This window comes from Puntigrus tetrazona, chromosome 24 (genome assembly GCF_018831695.1).
Source record: "Puntigrus tetrazona isolate hp1 chromosome 24, ASM1883169v1, whole genome shotgun sequence".
NCBI classification, from domain to species: Eukaryota; Metazoa; Chordata; class Actinopteri; order Cypriniformes; family Cyprinidae; genus Puntigrus; species Puntigrus tetrazona.
Window position 1 is genome coordinate 20762503 of NC_056722.1, and position 9595 is coordinate 20772097.

The window sequence follows — 9595 nt, forward strand, 5'->3', positions numbered from 1 at the left end:
AAGACCCACCAAATGTTGGTAAAAATCAGCTGCGGCAGGTAACTCTGCCAAATAAATGAAAAGTTATTTTCACTCATTAAGTTTATGCAAGCCAAATCTGCATAGGTCTAGCACAAAACTGAACTTGTGAGACATCATTATCAAGTATACTGCAAAAACCATAGCATACTATGTGACTAAGTGATGATGTCTGGTTAGACCAATTTAGTGAGTTCTTATATGATTCAGTCTATTAATATGCGTTGAGAAGTATCACATAATTCAAGACAAGGGGGCAGAAAATGTATGTATTTCTATTCATTTCAATAGTTAATCAATATCAAAAGTCTTTCTAAAGAAAAAATGCCCATAAAAGGTAAAAATCAATGTAAACTTATTGGAAAAAATTCATTTCTATGAATTTCTATCAACCACACAAAATGATGATTTCCATGATTTATGTTTTTGTTTTTTTTTTAGTTTTTTTGGCTAGCACAAGTTATGAATGGCCCATAATTTAAAATGTAGTAGCCAAATTAGCTGGTGAGAGAAAAAAATTATTTCAATCCCTGCATCACTTCAGTTGTTTCTTCTAAAATTCATTATAATAATAAAACGGTAAAACATCTGCTATAACGCAACACTCTCTATTCACGTTGCTAGTACACAGACATTCAAAATAGAAATCTCACAGGCCATTCAAGAGCCAGTAAATCATCTGAGTGACATGCAAGACCAGGGAATCACGGAGCAGATAAACCTGTACAAATCACACCGAATCTCCCATCCTGTCGAGAGGTGTGTTTGAGGTCTATTTATAATATACAGCAGAAACAAAAGTTGCTGGAAGAGAGGAACCTCTGTAGCCCTGAAAGCTGATTCAGAACGTGGGCTGAGAATAGAGAGATAAAGAAAGCGTCTACAGACTCCTCAGCGAGGTGACCCACACCCACTGCGTTAATGCAGGGAATAAGTGAGAGCATGTGATATCCCCTCTACACTCCTCCACGCACTGCAGTGGAAATGGAGATTAATCAGCCCGGGTGCATGGGCAGGAGTCACTGAGTGGGTGGAGAGAGTCATACACAGTCTTCTGAAGTCCTACTGTACACCCCAGCCCAGCCAGAAAAGCCCAGAGGCGAGCTGACCAAACTGGGAAGAACGGGGCGTTCACCTTTCCACACACTCCAGTACAACGCACTCGTACATGTTCTTGAGGTACTATTTTTAACTTCAAGTTTCTCTTTATAAAAAGTTTAATGCTTAAAACTCTCTTACGTCTGAGCTATATATGATTCAGATACTGGAGAGACTAAAACCTCTCAAACAGGCCATTTAAAGCTGAAGGGTGTGTTTTTTTTTTCTACCTGGTCTCATGTCATAAAGCTACCTCATTGCACTTTTTAGCAAGACCCAAAATATGTACCAATAAGTACATATCACTGCAGTTTCCAAAGAAAATTAACACTAGAGGCAGCAAAACTCCTTTTTACACAAATGTACAGTTTCGATTAATCCAGTTACATTTTTTTGCACAGTTGCTTAAAGAATATCACGTGACTTTAAAACAATATTAATATGCCGGGAGATTTGAAAACTGATGCTTTTGAATGTTAGCATCACGCATACTTCATGTCTATGGGTTTTCATAGATGGTAGGTTTGTTCTGCAGCTCACGAAGAGATGTACTAGAAATGCACATTTCTGTGTAACTACGGTTTGACAGAACAAATGCCTTTTTATATCAGTTTTGCATTTGTTAAAGGAATAGAGAAAGTTTGTAACCAGGCTGTTTTGGGTCACCATTGACTCTCTTAGTATTTTTGTTTCTACTGTGGAAACAGAACATTTCTCTTTGAAGCTGAGGTGAAACATGCAGTATGGCACAAAAAGTGCTGATATTTTTATGAGACCAGAGTGTTTTTTTTTTTAAATGTTAAAATACTTTTTTGCTAACACATCTTGAAATGTGAAGACTATGTAAAACATTAGTAGATTGATTTCTCAAAGAAATGACAATGCCATAAAAATGTTGCTCCCAGTCATCGTTACCAGACCATAGTTTGGGGATGGATCTGTTTGTCCAGTCAATGGCTCTATGTATAGAAAAAAAATCTTCACATAAACCCATTATAAATGTTATATTTAGCTAGGTTACTTGTGCCCCTCAGCAGAAATATACTGAAATTGAATAAAGTTATCAAATTTTAAATTCTAAACTAAATACATGTAAATACAGCTTTATAAAAGTTATTTATATATATCGCCTGGGTCAACATGCTAGTTTTGACAGCAATAAATAAAATTAAACAATCTTATACAATTTTTGAGGCATATTATAGTCTGATGACACACAAAAAAAAACTTATACCTAATAGGCTTTTAACTTTTTTCATGCCAGATTTGAACGTAAGGAGGAAGAAAAAAATATAAAAATAAAACAAGACACTCAACTGTAAGAGAGACTGACAGATGATATAGATAGATAGATAGATAGATAGATAGATAGATAGATAGATAGATAGATAGATAGATAGATAGAGGGACAGATGGATGGACGAATAGATAAGAACTTTTTAAATCTCCAAAGAAACATACAGTCAAAGTGAGAGTCCTCTACAGCAAAATAATTTTTTTAGTAGTTACAAAGAACCATTTTAAGCTTTATGTTTAATCCAAACACTCCATCTGGGGTATAAATACGATAAGAATCAGCAAAATATAAAACGAACAAGCATGCTAGTTATATCAATTCGTTGTCAGTAATGCATGATGTTTTTGCTTTTATTCCAGATAGCCAAACTCCATAACAAACATTTTTCAGCAGCATCTATCAGAACATTCAGTGTTTTATGTTATAAATAAATTAGCAGCACAGACACGTTTGAGTTCTTTCATACTGATACTGATTTCCAAAGGCCAGAGAAATGCCATTCGCAGCATTAAAATGCCTTTGGCTTTCATTGGAGTAGTTTGGTGACTGTTATGGCGCACTCACTGAAACTTAATTCCTGCAGTGTGGACACATGGGAGGGTGCCCTAATTAGTGCCTCTACAAAACTTAGGTGGGGTCACGGCCCTGTCAATGGGGCAGTTTGAGGTGGTGTCCTTGGGAAAGACATATTGTTGCAATATAAGGGCCTTCAGGGTTGACGTTGTGAAGCACAAACCGGCTTAATTAACAGCTGTGGAATAGCATTTGACAGCCACAAGGACCTTGAAGGAGACGGGAGAGGGATTAAGGGTCATTTCAATTGTGAATCCTATGACAGTCCTTCATTTAAATAACACACAGGTGAAAATACTGTAAGGAGCAAGGTTAAACAATTCACGAGAGTATCATAATGGAGAATACTGACGATTATCTGACTATGTATAGACATCATAATAGAATTTTTGTATTTTTTTGTGTTATTTCTATGCTCATGGCTAAACAGCTCATGGGCACATACTCACTCTACCACCTTTAATACTGACCCCGATGCTGAGAATAAGAAAGGAAAAATAAATTATTCAGCATGGAGAAATATGACCTCTGAATGGCGTGACTCATGAAAGCTCTCAACCAATAGGGACACTGATTTTATGAAAGATGAGGAGTCCAGGAGAAGAGCGAGGCCTTACTTTCATTCGTGGAAAATAGAACTGATATAATCACAGAAGGAAGAGATGCAGAACGTCAAAATGGGATTCAGTGATAACAGTCCAGAAAGACCGACTGAGGGTTGAAGAATTAATGCAGAATGGTGTCAATGGACTCAAAAGAAAACATTCAAATGCAAAAAAAGTCTGCTAAATATAATAATTAAATAAAATAATAAGCAACACAAACCAAAATGAGAAGTAATGTAAATAACAGCACCGTCAAACAATTAATCACAATGATTCGAATTCAAAATAAAAGTTTTAAAAAACAAAATACAGAATATCTGATTTGACAATGCTTTTCAGATTATAGAAACAACTTTATCCTCTTTCATTATTTTACACTGTTTATTTATTCCACCCATTTATTGGACTGATACTATGGCTTTGGAACAAAACCTGACCAGTGACCGTATGTTTTTTAACAGAGCTGGCAAAGAAATAAACCCCCCACAACACCGGACATCAGTTAAATCAATTACATGCAAAGCAGATGCTTTAAGTGTGGGGTTCAAACCTAAAACCATTAGGTCATCAACCCAAACCGTTAACCACTACACCACACCACCACCATTTCTAGGGTAGCATTCAGCATTCCCCCGAACACTGCAGACCAGCCAAATACAATTTATGCACGAATAAACTAGAGGCGCCTGTGTGCTGCCTGATGTCAGGCATCACGCAATGAACGACAGCGGTGTGACTGACTGACACACACTCTTGGTGAGAAGAAACACAAGAAACTTCAGTGTGACAGAAGCTGTCTGTGACAGCTCTTCAGACATCAGTCAGTCGCTGCCTGCAACGACAGCTACTCACTTCTCACAAGGGCCCTAATGGGATATGAAATACCGCTAATGCATTTCTGCTGTATTACAACACACAACCCAAGCTCTTGCTGTTTGTAAGGCAGTGTGGTACGTCAACTATTTCAGAGATAAGACATCTAGGGAGCTGACCACTGTCTGAGGTATTCTTCACACAACGTACTGTCCATGTAAGCGGCTGAATTTTATCACACAGCGCATTTTTACGAATGCTGCAAACCAGACTCAGCAGGCTACAAGCTATTTATCATCACAATCTTTATGCTCAAAAAGATAGGATCACAGAACAAACAAACAAACACACACACACATATATAGTTTTTAAAAAAATTATAAAATATTTTATGAAATACTTTGTTTTTGAAAAACAAAACACAGTAAAAACACTACTTTTATACAGAAATTTCAGTAACACTTAAAATTTGTTAGTGTTAATTAACATGAGTGAACAAAGAACACTGCATTTATTACACTCTTTACATTTATTAATATTAGTTAATATAAATACAGTCGTTCATAGTTCACATTAGCTCACGGTGTTAATAAACATAGCTTGTGATTTCAATAATCAGATAATCAGTAAATGCTGAAATGAACAGTAGCTAAGATTAATAAATGCTGTAAAAGTATTGTCGTTCTTAATTTGTCAACTAATGTAGTTCGCTTATAGTAACTATAGTGAACCTCATAGTGTTACCGAAATTTCTAAAGAACAACATTTATTTAAAAATTGTTTTTGCAATGAATATCTGACTAGTAAGTCACTTTTAATCAGTTTCTTTAATGTTTTACCTTTTTCGCTCTTTCCCTCTTTTTCTCTCTCTCTCTCTTTCGAATCGTAACTACCCCAAACTTTTGATAAAGCAGTATATCACATATATATTAAGCAGCAATGTTTCTAAAATGTACAATATTAAGAACTGCATTCTGAGCATCAAATCAGCATGTTAGGTTGATTTTGAAAGGATTATGTGACACTGAAGACTGAAGTAACAGCTGATGTCAATTTAGCCTTGCCATCACATTGATATTACATTTTAAATTCTATAAAAAAAATATAAAATAGTTATTTTATATTGTAGTAATATTTCACAACATTACCTATATGTACCCATAATACATTACATTTTTTTATGTATTTTTGATCAAATAAATGCAACCTTGTTAAAAATAAGAGACCTCTTTTAAAAACTTAGAAAGAAAGACAATTCTAATTAAGCAGAGCAGAACACACACAAATCTGTTAAAATGATCAGTTTTTGTTAAATAAAATAGTTCACTATTTCATGCATTTTGTTTTCCTGCATTTTGGCAATGAAGTCTGATGCTGTTGTATGAAACATAAAAAAAAAATTACTTCAATTGATTTTATTAAAAATTATTAAAATATGCTGTCTCAAATTCTAAGCAAAATTAGGTATCCCAACAGCGTTTCCACAAAAAAATATTTAGGTAAGCAACTTACCATTTTTTGAGTGTCGTGTCACATATTCATATTATTTTAGCTTACAGTTTTTCAGCTATACTGATGTCTTCAGGGTATTTGTGACTCGGATGAATTAAACTGGCCTTCACTCTGACCAGTATCAGACATTTTAAAAGGGCATTTAAGTCACCACCCCTGGATTTCATTGCATCTCCTTCAGGCCAAGTAGCTGCTCTCATGTCAGATTCAACATTACTCAACTATAATAAACAAACCTGCATCTGCCTGTTATCGACTGCCATGAAGTCAACAGCACTCCACAACCCATGACTGTCAATCATCTGTCAGCTAACATGACATTCTGAATAGACAGTGTTTAAAAGGACTGACAGCAGGTTGAGGCTTTCTAATGTAATGTAAATCAAGTCATAGAGACAGATAACACAACAAAAGATAGATAGGTTTAAAAAAAACACTTAAATGCATTGTAATAGGTATAATTCAGTATAATTAATCATTGTAATAAATTATATCTTGTGGAAAATAATACAACCAAGTGTTTTGTAATGTAATTTATTAACTGTGGTTACAATTTTTATTGCAATATACGCAATGCATTATAAGGTGCACTACAAATCATAATTAATGCATTAAATTTTTACAACACATCATGCATAAAGGCTTTAAGAAAATTTGTACCAAAATAATGATAAAAAAATTCTACTGACAATCATTTAATTCATGAGGCTCAGAATTATGCTCACAGTTTATATATATATATATATATATATATATATATATATATATATATATATATATATCAGCATAATTCACTTTATTAGAAAAGTCTTATTTGTAAATAAATAAATAAATAAATAAATAAATATATATATATATATATATATATATATATATATTAATTTCTTAGTTGCTAAAGAGAAAAAAATCTAATGGTTTACTCAGGTAACTTGCAATTTAAATAAAATTATGACATTTTTAAATATATTAGCTGATTTAAAAATGATTTAAACCTGAAGAACAAACATCAGATGGGTCTACTTTTAAATCTCATGCCGAGGATAGTCTTCATGTTTAGAAGGTTTGAAAATAAATACAAGTTTTTGGACTTTTTAGTTCAAAGACTTCAAATAAAAATGAAAAATAGATCTTTGTGACAGTATAACTTCTAGCATTCTGTTGGATATTATTTTAAAAAAAAAAGAAAGAAACAAAAACATCTCTTTTGAAATGCCATTCAGTGATAAATTGTGTGGTTACTCTGTACCATTTCTCAAACCCTGCCTTAAAGCCCAGAGATAAAAGGTACTTGAAAACATAATTGTGATCCTGCAATAATATAAAGTTCAACTAGATTGTTTTTCAAAGCATATGATTCAAGTTGGAATGCAAAGGCGGCATTTTCTCATTCGGCTCTCGGTGGTCATCAACTCCTTCAATCTGGTTATTATTATTTTCAAACTCTGTTTTGTTCTTTGGTTACGACCACAGGTTCGTCTTGGAACTTAATGGGGAAATGCAAGCCAAGTGTGAGCGAGTGTTTTCAAACTAAATCAGAACTACACGCTGGGGAGCAGCCAACAGCCTTCGACAGATAAACATGCTTAAGTATATGCAATCATTCTCTCGTTTAAGAGCGGATTGATGGATATGCACGAGCGAAACTCAAAGCATTGGTATTTTATCTCTCTGCGGGGAACAATAGCATGCATAAAACATCTCCAAAAAATCTATCGTGGGTTTATTTTGCGAGGCAGTTCGAAAACTCTCTGATTTCATTATCTCGTTTTGTGTAATATGATAAAATTCTCTTCGGCCTCAGGTGAAGAATTAAGAGGTTTAAGCAAAGACTTGTGTAATGGTCTGTGAGTAATTGTTCTCGGGTTTGAGTAATTTGGTTAATGGCGGTAAAATGTAAATTACAGTTTAAAAAAATACAGCTGTGAGAGGTAGTAGGATAGGAAATAATAGTGGAATGGAGATTGGGCACAAGCTGTGTGGTCTTAGGGTGCCTCTGTATCAATCTTCATATTTATAGAAATCATTTCTGACGTGTTAGAACTCTGAGCATACAGAGTTCTCTTTTACCATTGAGTGGAATCGAGGATATATGACTTTTCATTTTAACAAGATTTCTGTGTGCTTGCATAATAAACCTCAGATGAAAAAAAATTCCTACCATCAAACTGGTAGAGGTTATGCGTGGGGTAGAGCTGATTTATTACACGCTATGCAATGCGAATGAACTAACTATGTTCCCTGACCGATTTCTCGCGTAAACGTCTGACCTTGAACAAACAACAGTGCAATTTAGGCTCATTAAGGGCATCCAATTGTTTACTCCTGGAAAGAGTGAGCTCCTCAGAAACCCCGCTGTTTCACGAAACATGATAAATCACGCTTCATTTTGGCACAGTGAGCTCCTCTTTTACATTACAGAGGAAAATGAAGGACAGCGGTTAAATAAACGCGGTTCTCTTACCTCTACTGCCCGGCATAGTTCAGAAAATAGATGCTTGCTTTTAAATATCCGTCTCTTAATCAGCGATTTAGCTCCCTTTCTCTCTGTGCAGATCTGCTGAGCGGAAAACAAAAGTGAATTCATACACAAAGACGAAACAAGTGCAGGTAATTTTCTTCATTCTAGATCGACAAGCGGAACAATATTAAATCAGCCGAGAAGACTGATGTATAAAGGTAGCTACGTGTAGTGCTTAATAAAAAATTTTGAAGGCGCGCAAATAGAAGCATTATAGTCAACGTCTTTCGGGCAATGAAAACAAAATGGCTATTTAGAATGTGAGATACATTTCTGAGTAATTAAGCAGCCTATATTGCTCGAGATCTTTGTTTAATGTCAATGGGATTTTATTGCCCACCGTGCAGCCCAAAACCATATCAGAAAAGGATTCAAACAAATGAACCAAACAAACAGAATTAGCAGCAAAGTGTATCGCTGTTTAATTCCTGAATCGTTTGAGAAAAGGATTGAATGACTCACCTGTTTCATTTCTGAATGAATCACTGCCTTTAAGCGAATTGTTTGGCTGAAGAATTGAATGAATCCCTCACAACGATTTTATCAAGTGATTTAAAGGGATTCGCCAAGAAAAATGGACATTCCTCAAGTAGTTGGGTCATTATTGACTCTCATAGTATCTTTTTACTATTGAACTATTATTGAACTGCTATTGAAGTCAATGCTGACTCAATAAACTGCTTATTAATGTTGGACCAATGCTTTGTAAAGGATGAACGGATTAACAAATGCTTAACTGATGAGTCATATTGTGCAGTTATTACCTAAAATGGAGGTAGCCACAATATTATTCTTCTTAATAGTTAATAACTTAATAGTTTTACAACAAATATTAACCTATGGTTAGTGTATTAAAACTACAGTCGATTTGTGGTTACCATAGCTTATAGTATATTAACCAGTTTTTATTTTTTAAACCATGGTTAATGTTCTTATTATTATTATTATTATTATTATTTTTTTTTTTTTTTTGTTTTTTTAAGGGTCTCACAGAGAGTCGTTCATTTAGACCTCTGTAGGATGTATGATTAATAATGAAAAAATCCCATAATGTACATTAATTTCAGTATTTTGTGAAACTTCAGATGGTTTAATGATAGGGCTTCTACATTAATTAATCTAGCTGTGGACCCTACGTCTACCGTGCTGCTTTTCTTCCGC